Source organism: Planococcus citri, chromosome 1, assembly GCF_950023065.1.
Source record: "Planococcus citri chromosome 1, ihPlaCitr1.1, whole genome shotgun sequence".
Classification (NCBI taxonomy): Eukaryota; Metazoa; Arthropoda; class Insecta; order Hemiptera; family Pseudococcidae; genus Planococcus; species Planococcus citri.
The window spans coordinates 9252152-9266267 of NC_088677.1; the positions used below are offsets into that span (position 1 = coordinate 9252152).

At 35.6% G+C, this 14116-nt stretch overlaps 1 long non-coding RNA gene across 1 annotated transcript; it reads left to right on the top strand.

Moving 5' to 3' along the window:
* Positions 1-1635: 1635 nt before the first annotated feature.
* Positions 1636-9690, top strand: LOC135846947 (uncharacterized). Its single transcript, XR_010559049.1, has 2 exons — positions 1636-2005; positions 9443-9690. It is a non-coding gene; the product is annotated as an uncharacterized LOC135846947 (long non-coding RNA).
* The last annotated feature ends 4426 nt before the right edge of the window (positions 9691-14116 follow it).

Here is a 14116-nt window from a genome sequence, read left to right on the forward strand (position 1 = left end):
CTTCAGTTTTATTCATTTTTCAATATCATGCTTCCATTATTTCGCGAACGTGAATTAAAATCAAAATAAAATTGAAATTTTGATTCTGGGAATCTTTTTTTGAAAGTCTTTATGCTGAAAACTTCAACTTTTTAAAATCTCATTTCATCTCTCCTCCACCCTAATTAGCGAATTACCTATCGAAAAAAACACTGAACCTTTTTCGTAATTACGTCATCGTCACTAGAATAATAATTTTTGAAATAGAAATTGCTGAAAAATCCTTTCACAGTCTCTGAAGAGATGCTGATGAGGGTTCATGACTCATTTAATCTTTTGAAAGTCATTCAGATGTAGTTACTTATTTGATTTTCGATGTCGTTACCTCTACCCATACTTCTCCATATTATTCTGAAAAATCCAAAACTCAAAACTGGTTCCAGAACTTACCTATTATAAGGACAGAAAAAAATAACATAAGTATGTACATTAAAACAGTGCTTCGACTTTTTCATCCGATTCATAAATTAATTATACTGTAAAGTCTACTCGTACAAAACTAAAATTTCAAGTTGGTTTATCGTTGTACCAACTTTTCAAATGGTAGCCCCCTCGCCCCACCCATCCCCATTAAGATAGGCAAAATGCCCTCAATCTCGAATTTTGATTTTTTTTCTTCTTCTAATTTTGTAAGCTCCAAGTTCGAATCGGCTAGAGAAATGCCAACTGACTATTGATACCCGAGCTGGTGATAAAAAATACAACATCAAGAGTTTCGAAAAAGTGTCATACGACTTATCAAAACCGGTTTAAAAATTTCGCGAGGAATTCGAATAAATTTCGACAAAAGAAATGTTGATGGACTTCGGAACAATTTCGAGTAAAGATTTTGCCCAAAATGTATTCGAACATTTTGAATTTATTCTCAGCTCAAAATTAGGGCACGATTTTCGGAATTTATGAAGAAAAAGTAAGAACAATATAGTAGGTAACCGACGCAAATGGGTTAAAATTTTGCAAACAATTCAAAACGTTTCGTGAAAAATGTATTTTTGAGCATTTTTGAAGGATTCATATCATATCCTCCCTTCCATAAGTACACCTCCTCGGCTAATAATTTTTTTTGGCGACTTTCAACTCGAAATGAAGGTCTTCGCTACAATTTCGTCAAAATCCATCGATATTTTTTTCGCGATCCGTTCTGACAAATTCGAAGTCTTCGTTAATAGTTTTAGTAATTTGAACCCAAAAATGAATTTTCAAAAGTATGGTACCCCATGTCTCGAAAATTTAAAATCACTGGCTCCATGTTTCGCCACAGTATATAATACTGACGATTGATACCTACCTAAACTTATGAGCTACCTACAATACAACGCAGATATCACTTTAGCTGATAAACATTCTATAGTTGAAATTTATGTACCTACGTAAGAACATGTTTTCGCCACTAAAAAAATCAATAAAAATCGATTCGAAAATAAACCGCATACGCGTACATCGGTATAAAACAAACAAAAAACACTTGCCACCTTCAGTGACTAAGGATTCAGGTAAACGTATTGTATCGAATCGACATCTCGATGAGTCATCGTCGTGTAGCTTTGTTTACCTTCTTCGCCATTGGAAATCAAATAAATCAATGCTCGTCAACATCTTCGCGAAAAACTACGACAGTTAACGCAAATATATGCCTAGGGCTGCGCGAATTCCAATGAATTTTTTATTACATAAGGAAATAAATTCGTATGTACAAAACATCATTCGAAATCGGTACCTCGTTGTAGTTGGAACTCGGTTTTTTAATTCGTACATAGGTATACCTATTGCTGTAATAAGCACGTTGAATTCGAAGTCATTCGAAAAACTCGACATCGTATATAAAAATGCTCATCTTCAATTACTTGAAAAAGTTTCTTCTCTTGGCTGCGTTAGGTCTTCTCGCAGTCACATATGTCACTGCCCCGGGCGTGCCCGGCGGAGTGAAAGCAGTCAAAGATGAAGAAGCACGCCTTAACGACGACGCGTAAGTATTTTTCAATGCAGGACGACTCTACAATATTCATAATGCTATCGATTTCGAAATCTGATTCGCGTAATGTTGTTTCAAAGCGTTGTTATATGTATAACTCGAGGCATGCTCCAAAAAATATACTCCTGCTCAGACAACTCCTTTCAGGACAGTAGTACAGTAAACACGAGGACCAAATTGTCTTCGGCTCAAAATTTTGTGGTAGCTAAAAATCGAGCTGCGGCCTTATCTCGACCTACTTGAAGCTTTCATATCCTCATTTTACCCCCATTTCCAGACGTGTTCTGGTCAAAAAAACATTCCTACTCGAGGTGTCCTCCTGCACAAATGTTCGGAATAATCCACAATTCGGTTTTCAACGTTCCAAATTAATTTTCACGCACTCCGGAGAAATGTTTGCAAATTCTGGAAAAATCGAAAATCGCGCAGAGAGCGGGGAGGGGCTTCAGGAAGACTCGAAATGACCAAATTTGCATTCAGAGGGCGCGCAAATTTGAAAAATTCGAATCAACTCGTAAAATACTAGTAGGTACATAGATCGAGAATAAGCCACAATTTGGCTATTTTGCTCCCAAATTAATCTTTACACCTTCTGATTTTTATACAATATGTCAATTACCTTTTTTTAACATCATAACAATGTTCACTGTCTTCGAAGTCGATAATGTTTAAAGCTTCTGCTGTGTCACCATGCTCTGCTCTATGAAGTGGCTCCAAGATGATGTTTTCAGAATCTCCTGATAAACTGAGGCGCATACGTTTTTTCTTCTTTTCTTTTTTAAAATAATACTTACGTCTGCTTTTCTATTTTCCTGTTCATGTTGACAGGATTCGAACGTTTTTCTGAATTTTCCTCTTTCATTAAAACTACTGTCCCTCAATCTAGTAGTTTCCTGACGATGTCGATACTTTCTTTTTTTACATTCGGGTTGCTATTTTCTGTTACACTGTTGGTAGGTAGGTACTACGGATAAGGAAAGGAGTTACAATTTTCGTCATTGGCCAATTCTCGATTGATCTTGTCATGTTTTTGCACACAAGCGTGAATGTGCTTACACATACAGAGTGGCCCAAAAGTCAGTATCCCGATTTTCACGTTTTAGTTTTTCTTTGAAAAATCAAAAACTAAGCATCCTAGAAAAAAACTAACGACATCATGTCGATTCGAAATTTAATTCTCTACAATTTTGTTTTCACGAAATTTTTTTGGTTGCTTCCTTTCGCCTCCAGATCAATTTTTGTGGCTTGATGATTTTCATGAAAAAATTTTCAAGTGTTCATTTCTAAGAGTTTTAGTTTTTCTTTAAAAAAATCAAAAATCAAGCATCCTAGAAAAAAACTAACGACATTACGTCGATTGGAAATTTAATTCTCTACCACTTTGTTTTCATGAAATTCTTTTTGGACGCTTCCTTTCGCCTCCAGATCAATTTTAATGAAGCTCAGTTAGCAAATTTTTCTGAAATTTTAGTTTTTTGCAAAAAAATCAAAAACTAAGCATCCTAGAAAAAAACTAACGACATCAAGTCAATTGGAAATTCAATTCTCTACAATTTTCCTCGATGTAATTTTTTCGTAGGATGCTTTTTTTCATCTCCAGATCAATTTTAATGAAGCTTGGCTTGCAAATTTTTTGTAAAAAAATTCAAAACTAAGCATCCTAGAAAAAAACTAAGGACATTAAGTCGATTGGAAATTTGATTCTCTACAACTTTGTCACCATGAAATTTTTTTTGGACGCTTCCTTTCACCTCCAGATCAATTTTAATGAAAGTCACCTTGCAAATTTTTCAAAAGTTCATCTCAAAAAATTTTAGACTCTTAGTTTTTAGACAAAAATCAAAAACCAAGCATCCTAGAAAAAAACTAATGACATTCTAGCAATTAGGAATTTTGAAATGAACTTTCGAAAAATTCAATTTTTTTACTTTTCTATTCCCATTTGGCAATTTGCCAAAAATTTAAAATCTTAATCTAAAATTTTAAAAAAATTATAACAAAGGTAAAAAAGAAATAAACGATCATAAAAGATGCTCAAATTGAGCACCTCCTGCTTCAATGCAGGCTAGAATCGTTCGTTACCATTTGAATGTTATTCGTTCTTCACGATCACATCACATCGAACCTAGTCGCAGATGTCGCACCTCGGGAGTTATAAGGTCACATCTCAAAAAAAATCGATTTTGATGTTTTTGCATTTTTGGGGTTTGCATGACTCCCTGCAACCAAAAATAACACTTTGAGTCGGGAGAATCGTTCGTTACCATTTGAATGTTATTCGTTCTTCACGATCACATCACATCGAACCTACTCGCAGATGTCGCACCTCGGGAGTTATAAGGTCACATCTCAAAAAAAATCGATTTTGATGTTTTTGCATTTTTGGGGTTTGCATGACTCCCTGCAACCAAAAATAACACTTTGAGTCGGGTATGCTGAATGTTTCAAATTTCACCCAAAATTATCTCGAAAAGTGTCTAGATGGGGGTGACATGACCCGTAGAAACCGAATTCAGGATTCATGTTCTTATTTGACCATTATTTTGTCAAAAAACCAAGGGTCTAAAACTTTTAAAGATCAACTTTTGAAAAATTTGCAAACGGAGTTTCATTGAAATCGATCTGGAGGTGAAAGGAAGCGTCCAAAAAAAATTTCATGGTGACAAAGTTGTAGAGAATCAAATTTCCAATCGACATGATGTCGTTAGTTTTTTTCTAGGATGCTTAGTTTTTGATTTTTTTGCAAAAAACTAAAACTCTTGGAAATGAACACTTTTGAAAAATTTTTCATGAAAATCATCAAGCCACAAAAAAAGATCATGCAAAAATTTATCACCTGTCAAAATTTCAAGTGCTATAGTGGGGTTTTCGATTTTTTAGTGAATTTTTGAAAATCGAATTTAGGCCAAAAATGAGGGAAAAAAATCAAAATTTTACCAAATTGACCAAGAAAGCTGAAATTTGGGATATACCCTATTTTCGACATGCCAAATCGATTGGAAACAGTTTCAACCAGTTTTGAGCAGTTCTGGAGCCTCCAACAGATTTTTGAAACTCGAAATTCCCACAAAATTCCATCAAATTGGAGTTGTAAAGCTAAAATTTATTCTAAAAACTAATTTAAATACGCTACGAAGTACTGCAGGTGGATTTCAAGTCGTTTTGGATGCTCCAGCGACTTTTTGAAAATTCCTGCAGCCTCCAGATGATTTTTGAAACTTTAATTTTTCACAAAATTTCATCAAATGGAGATGGAAAGCTGAAATTTACTCTACACTCCAATTTTAACACCCTCTGAAAACGACTTGTTAGTTGGCCAAAATTTCGAAAAGAAACTGGTTTTGCCAATATTATCTGAAGAAGTCCTTGTTACATATGTTTTTTGCCTAAATTGTCAAAAAAAATCTCATTTATTTGTCAAAATTGTAAAGAAGTTGCTTTCTTAATGTCAAAATCAAAATTATAAAAAAAACTCCTAACTTTAGTAAAATGTTCAAAAAATCCTGTTGCCAAACTTAGCAAAAATCATTGCTTTAGTCCAAATCATCCTGAAAAGCACTGTTTTTTTTCAAATCATTGTCAAAAAATTTTTTTATTTGTTTTTATCAAAAAAAACCTGTTTTTTGGCAAAATAAATCATTATTGTAAAAAAAAAACTCCAGGTTTTTGTCAAAATTGTCAGCGAGTTCTACATTATTATTTTTTTTACGAAATATTGTAAGCAAAGACTTGTTTCTCGACAATTTATCCAAAAAATTTTGTTTTGTGTCAAAATGATCAATAAAAACTTGTTACCCAAAAAAACAGTCTGAAAGTACAGCTTTTGCAAAAGTTGTAAAAAAAGTCCCAACGTTTGTCAGAATTTATCTAAAAAATGCTGCTTTTTCCATTCTTAAAATCAATCTTTGTAAGTTTATATTTTTCCTATCATTTTTCTTTCGCTGTTCATTTTTAATTCTGACCCGAAAAAAATGTGCAATTATATGTGTGTATGTACCTTGTAAATAAATAATAAAATGATCATCATCATCATTGAACTTTGACCGGGTGAGCTGTTCAGCCGATCTGGGAAAATGTAGAAGAATTGCTCGCTGATGTATCATCAAGTCTTTTCTTCAGTCTTCCTCTACTCCTCCTACCAGTTGGAGTGTACTCTCTGACTTTTCGAGGGGACCGTTCATCAGGCATTCTGTCAACGTGTTTTTTCCATTTCTTTCTGTAATCTTTCACTCGTCTAATGATTGGCTCTGCTCCTAGCTCCTTCAGGAATCAGGATGTCTTCGTTCCTTTTCCTATCTTGTCTAGTATATCCTGCTGTGGCTCGCATGAATCTCATTTCCGCTGAGGTTGCTCTGCTTTTTATATCCTTTCTCATTGTCCATGTTTCACTTCCATACAGCAGCATTGGTCTTGCCAGCGTATTGTAGATTCTTATTCGAGTTTCGGCTCTGACTTTTCTTGGAGGTATGGCTCAGTTTATAGCTCCGCTTACTCTCAGGAATTTTCTGATCTTAAGTTGTGCGTCAACTTCTCTTTCATATGACAGCTCACATCTGAGATATTTAAAGCTTTTAACTTGTTCCACTGGCAGTCCATTTAAAACAATTTTACTGCATATTGGCTCTTTCCCATCGAAGGGCATCACCTTTGTTTTTGACAACAAGATTCTCATTCCGTACTTATCAGCTACTTTCTGAAGGTTGTACATTGCTCTCTGCAAGTCATCTTTGTTGTCAGCAAAGGCCACCTGATCATCAGCAATACAGCAAACAGCAGGGTATTGACATGGGTGTCGTTGATGTCTAGCCCTTTTGGCTTGGTTTTCAGCCATTCTTTAATCATGTCATCAAAGTAGATGTTGAACAGACTACATGACATTGGGCATCCCAGTCTTACTCCTCTTCCTATCTTCTTTGCTTCCCAACATGTTTCCAGATCTTACTCTCATTACATTATCTGTGTATATTTCTTCAAGTAGACATACTATTTGTTCATTCACTTCGATTTTCCTCAGGATTTCAAACAACTTCTTCCTTTGTACTCGATCATACGCCTTCTCTAGATCAACAAAGCACATGTGGGTCTCTAAGTTATATTCTCATCTTTGACTAGGGTGGTTGCGGGTTAGATGCCCATAGTCGGGGGTTAGATGCCGGTGTGTTGCGGTTTTTTGAGCCTCACTGCCATAATTTTCATCGAAATGATTTCAAATTTGCGCGAATCGGTAGAGCAATTATTCCTCTATATTATACTACAAGCGTAATTTTTTTTATCCAGTAGTTTTTTTGCAATTTGAAAAAAAAAACAAGGTCACTTTTTGACCGGCATCTAACCCGCACCTACTGGCATCTATCCCCCAGTGCGGGTTAGATGCCGATTTGGTGAGGGATAGATGCCACTACCCAAAACCCCCCCAAAAAAGGCTGCTGGAAGATTGAATTCGATGAAATTCTTTTATTTCATGCACAATAAATAAAATGAACATCAAAAATTCACAATGGAAGTTTAATTAATCAAAAAATAAAAAAGGTGTTTTTGAGAATTGACAATATGTGTTAAAATGAATGTAATTCCAAAAATTGACCACACCAGTTGAAAATATTTAAAAAACGATCATTTTTGGACTTTTTGCCGCAGTATTAACAAAAAAAAATTTCACCTTCCTCACTCCCATTTAATTACTATGCGGCATCTATCCCGATCACAAAAACCGGCATTTATCCCGAAATGATGGGTCAGATTGCAAGGTCAATTTTCATACCAGAATTGAAACAAATGTTTGTAAATTTGCTTGAATATGTTAGTTCAAGGTATATACTTATGCATGAGATACTTACATGCAGTTTTGAAACACTTTTTCTGGAGAAAAAATGCGTTTCAAAAATTACGTGAAAAAAGTATCACTGGTTTTAGCTACATAAATTTTTTCATTCGCATATCAAACCAGGTTAACAATAACCGTCACAGATCAAAACTTTAACACAAACTGTGTTCACCTTAAGGTATAATCTGTGCTAATCAGTTTTCAGAAAGAGTTGATAGGGAGCAATTGGTGACCACACCGGCATCTAACCCGCACCGGCATCTAACCCGCAACCACCCTATATAATACTGGACTGCTAGCCAAAGTAAAATTGATGATCCCAACATGTCCGTTCTATAAGGCTCTGTCCACACCCTCTCTCACCGCACTTCAGTGGAATTCGCATTTGTTAGGTGCGAACAGAGCCTTATAACGCCATATAAACGCTATCTATGTTCGCCTCACCACGTTATCAAATTCACGTGTTATTTAACTAGGTGCTAGCAGTCCAGTATTATATAGTCAAAGATTCTCATCTGTTCTCCATCAGCAGTTTTGTTGCATATACTCCATCTATGCATGATCTTCCCTTTCAAAATCCATTTTGGCATTCCAATATTATTGGCTCCGCATGGCTCTCGATTCTTCTGGCTAGCATCTTTGCAAGTATTTTGTAAGCAGCATTTAGTAGGCTAATTCCACGGTAGTTTCCTGGGTCATTTTGGTCTCCTTTTTTGAAGATGGGTATTACAATTATTGCAGTGCGGAAGTCTTCTGGTATGGTCGCACCTGATAGTATTTTATTGTAGAAAGCTAGCAGTCTCTTCTTAATGGTTATTGTGGCGTTCTTGAATAAGTCTGTTGGTAATTTATCACTGCCTGGGGCTTCTCCATTTCTGGAGCTTTTCAAGGCTCCATCTAGCTCTTCCCAAGAGAGTGGATCATACCATGTTCTCCTCATGGTTTGCCACTTCAATTTCATTGTTGGGATCACTCCATAGGTTTGCATAGTATTTGACCATTTTTTTCACAGCCTGGTGGGGCAATGTTGGCTCTGTGTACCTCATCTTCCAATATTATTTTGATTACTTTGTACACGTCTTTTGGTTTCAGTTTATATGTATCCCTCTCCATGTTTGCCACAAACCTTTTGTATTGTTCCTGTTGTGTTTCTCTTATCATCTGATTTTTTTCACCAAGCATTATGGAAACGTGTTTGAAAAGAATGTGAGAATTGTAACTGAATTGCTCCGACTTCAATTTGAATTTCTTTGGTATTTTTTTTATCCTTTATTTTCTTACCAAATGTTGACTCGATCGGCTCATGACAACTGTACGGATGGCAATTTGATCAGTACCTCTCCCCTCTTTCCCACCTTTAAATCTTATGGGTGAAAAACATACATGCAGCTTATGCGTTCAAAAATCATAATTTAACCTAAATGAAAATTCGAATCGAAAATGCTTCAACATTAACTTCGAGTAGAGAGTAAATATTTCACCACATTTTATAAACTCAACATTGCGCTCATTTCCATGGAAATTAACCAGCATTCCACATTCAGCGGTTCGTTTATCTTACCTATAATAATTACTTCATATTTTGATATTGTATATTTTCGTAACAGGCAAGACTGAATGAGAATCGTTCACGGATGAATAATATGGCAACGCTGAATTCTTCGATTTGATTTTTCACCGCTGTATATAATTTTTCCAATGGAATGTTGCATCGCATCATAATTTCTAATAATCATTTAATTGTAACGAATATTTTAATTTATTTTAAGGCAATTGTATCCCTATTTCGGAATTAATTTAGGTATACGTTAGTTTGTAAGTCAATAGCATCCACAATACATCACTTAGCATCGCATTAGTCTTCAGTTTTATTCATTTTTCAATATCATGCTTCCATTATTTCGCGAACGTGAATTAAAATCAAAATAAAATTGAAATTTTGATTCTGGGAATCTTTTTTTGAAAGTCTTTATGCTGAAAACTTCAACTTTTTAAAATCTCATTTCATCTCTCCTCCACCCTAAATGAATGCAGATAGGTACAAGCGAATTACCTATCGAAAAAAACACAGAACCTTTTTTGTAATTACGTCATCGTCACTAGAATAATAATTTTTGAAATAGAAATTGCTGAAAAATCCTTTCACAGTCTCTGAAGAGATGCTGATGAGGGTTCATGACTCGTTTAATCTTTTGAAAGTCATTCAGATGTAGTTACTTATTTGATTTTCGATGTCGTTACCTCTACCCATACTTTTCCATATTATTCTGAAAAATCCAAAACTCAAAACTGGTTCCAGAACTTACCTATTATAAGGACAGAAAAAAATAACACAAGTATGTACATTAAAACAGTGCTTCGACTTTTTCATCCGATTCATAAATTAATTATACTGTAAAGTCTACTCGTACAAAACTAAAATTTCAAGTTGGTTTATCGTTGTACCAACTTTTCAAATGGTAGCCCCCTCGCCCCACCCATCCCCATTAAGATAGGCAAAATGCCCTCAATCTCGAATTTTGATTTTTTTTCTTCTTCTAATTTTGTAAGCTCCAAGTTCGAATCGGCTAGAGAAATGCCAACTGACTATTGATACCCGAGCTGGTGATAAAAAATACAACATCAAGAGTTTCGAAAAAGTGTCATACGACTTATCAAAACCGGTTTAAAAATTTCGCGAGGAATTCGAATAAATTTCGACAAAAGAAATGTTGATGGACTTCGGAACAATTTCGAGTAAAGATTTTGCCCAAAATGTATTCGAACATTTTGAATTTATTCTCAGCTCAAAATTAGGGCACGATTTTCGGAATTTATGAAGAAAAAGTAAGAACAATATAGTAGGTAACCGACGCAAATGGGTTAAAATTTTGCAAACAATTCAAAACGTTTCGTGAAAAATGTATTTTTGAGCATTTTTGATGGATTCATATCATATCCTCCCTTCCATAATGACACCTCCTCGGCTAATAATTTTTTTTGGTGACTTTCAACTCGAAATGAAGGTCTTCGCTAAAATTTCGTCAAAATCCATCGATATTTTTTTCGCGATCCGTTCTGACAAATTCGAAGTCTTCGTTAATAGTTTTAGGAATTTGATCCCAAACATGAATTTTCAAAAGTATGGTACCCCATGTCTCGAAAATTTAAAATCACTGGCTCCATGTTTCGCCACAGTATATAATACTGACATTACTGACGATTGATACCTACCTAAACTTGCGAGCTACCTACAATACAACGCAGATATCGTACTTTAGCTGATAAACATTCTAGTTGAAAACATGTGCCTGAAGTTACCTTGCAAGATAATCTTCGCCTTGGTAAATCGGAAGGCGAATTTACACTGTGCAAGTATGCAGGAAAGTTACAGGAATCGTATTGTGACTCACTGCGATGTGCTCACAATTTGTGGTTTGTGAGCACATCGCAGTACAAGACCGTCAACTGACACATACCCAATAACCTTTGGAGAACTTTTCTTGTACAGGAGGGGGAGGGGGGTGTTTTAGGTGGAAAAGTAGCCGTTTTCGAGGGAATTTTTTTTTTGAACAATACAAAGAAGGGTGCACCGAAGGTGGTGATGGTACGTTGTAGTATATACTAAGACGAACCTGTGGTAAAATTTTCAGCATTTTTCTATGCATAGTAGGGGAGAGGGGGGCGTTTTACGTGGAAAAATGGCCGTTTTCGAGGGGAATTTTTTTTTTGAACCATACAAACAGGGGTGCACCCGAGGTGGTGATGGTACGTTGTAGTATATGCTAAGACGAACTTACCGTGCAATTTTCAGAATTTTTCTATGCATAGAAGGCGAGAGGGGGGTGTTTTACGTGGAAAAATGACCGTTTTCGAGGGAAACATTTTTTTTTTGAACAATACAAAGAAGGGTGAACCCAAGGTGGTGATGGTACGTTCTAGTATATGCTAAGACGAACTTACCGTGCAATTTTCAGAATTTTTCTATGCATAGGAGGGGAGAGGGGGCGGGTAATTCTCCAAAAAAGGTAAAAATCGTGTATATGGCAAATTTCTCAAAGGTTTTAGCATGAAATTTTTTATTTATTTTTTGGTCCATTCAAGGATCATCCCCCACACATTTCACATATGGTATTGAGATTTTTAGCCCCTCCTTTCATTGGTGTACATTCGATTTTGTACCCCAAATGTCTTTCGACTTGGCTGTCACACGCCATGTTTTTGAAAATGAATGTTATAAAGCGTCATGAACTTCATTTTTTTGGGGAAAAATTGACACATACTCATTATCATAGAACACGAAGGTCCATTATTGTGCAAACTGCAATTGGAATAAGTCCATAGGAAGCTCACATTTCACATTTGAAAACTGTCACACACTTTTTGCGCAAATTTTAGAGCAATTTTCAATTATTTTTGGTAGCTTCCCAATCCAACATTTTTTTCTGGCGAGTGGCTGCACTGGTTCACTGTCCTCATAAAAATGTTATCCCGCAATGTTATTTTCAAAACCTACGCAATGGCTCGTTCTGATCCTACTTGTCTCTGAAAATATGATATTTCGCAAAATCGGTGTCCTTCGGCTTGCCTTTTTATTTACCCCGATGAACCCGCCAAAAACGATAATTAAGAAAGGGAAGTTATTCTACATGATAAGTACGCATTTATTACGTGTTCAAACTCGAATAATGTCCAGTAGGTAAGGCTAGAAACAAAAAAACGTTGAGATTGTCCTTCGGCTTGTCCAGCGCCCATTTGTCCTTCGACTTGGCCAAATTTCAGACAGCTGTGCTTTTTTCGCGCTAATCGACATATTACCTGATAATACATGCGAAATTCGACATTTTCTCCCTCCCCACACCTCACCTCTACCCCTACCAAAAAATAAGTCCAGATTCGAACTTTGCGGCCTGAAAAACATGAATCGACATATTACACGATAATATAAGCAAAATTTGACATTTCCCCCTCCCCACGCCTCACCCTCCATCTCTAAATGAAAAATAACTCCAGATTCGAATTCTACGACCTCGAAAACATATCAGTCGACATATTACGCATCGATGAGGGTCAAATCCTAATTATCGCTGTTTTAGGGGGGCCAGGGGTCCACAGTGGGGGGATCGAATTGAGGCCAACACTAGAACAGGGATCTGGGACACCTATACAAATGATTCCCACTTGAAATTTTCCAAAAAAATGATTTTTATTTTTCAAAATTATGCACATCAAAATTGACCTTTTTTTTGAGAATTACCCTTAAATAGAATTTACTCGAAATTTTGATCAAGAACATAGGTGTTTAAGATAAGAAAAATAATCTACCTTAAATTCTCTACAAGATGAAATAAGTTTAAAGATTGTCCGAGCGATAGAAACAAAGTTATGAAAGCTCAAAGTTGTAAAACCCTTGGAAAAGAATTGTTAATTTTGTGTTTAAATGCAATTTATTCAAAATTTTGATCGAGGATATAGGTTTTTGAGGTAAGGAAAATGATCTACGTTAAATTCTCTACAAGATGGAGATTATTTGATAATCATCCACCCCATAGAAAAAAAGTTACAAAAGCTCAAAGTTGTAAAAAAAAAATACGAAAAAACAGTTTTTTCAGTAGTTTTACAACTTTAAGCTCTCGTAACTTTTTTTCTATGGGGCGGATGATTTTCAAATAAATTCCATCTTGTAGAGAATTCAACGTAGATCATTTTCCTTACCTCAAAAACCTATGTCCTCGATCAAAATTTCGAGTAAAATTATATTTAACTACAAAAAAACATAAAAAAACCGCGTTTTCAAAAGAGTTTTCTGAGTTTTACAACTTTGAGCTCTCGTAACTTTTTTCAGATGAGTATTTTGCCCATTGACTTGCACATGTGCAGTACCGAGCAGGCACATATGTACATTCTTTGGAAAAAACCACATGTTGGAGCTTGAATCAGGATAGGTAGCATCACGATAGATGGAAAACAATTAAACATTTTCAAATTTTGCTGTTTATTCATTGTACAAGTCAATGGACAAAACACACATCTGAACCGGCAGACACCGATTTTCGCGACAACCCCAAAAATTGGTTAAAGGCAACCCACATAGGCCCCAAATAAAGTGATTTGTGCTGAAGTTGATTTTTAGCCCTTCCAGAGCTACATACCTATTTCAAGTTTCTGGAGAAATGATAAAAAATCGGTGGAGGTTCCAGAATGGTCGAAATGGGGGTTTTGCCTATTCGGAACATCGAAAATAGGTCAGAGCTCCATTTCGGATAGATAGCATTGCAATAGATGGAATATTTAACATTTTC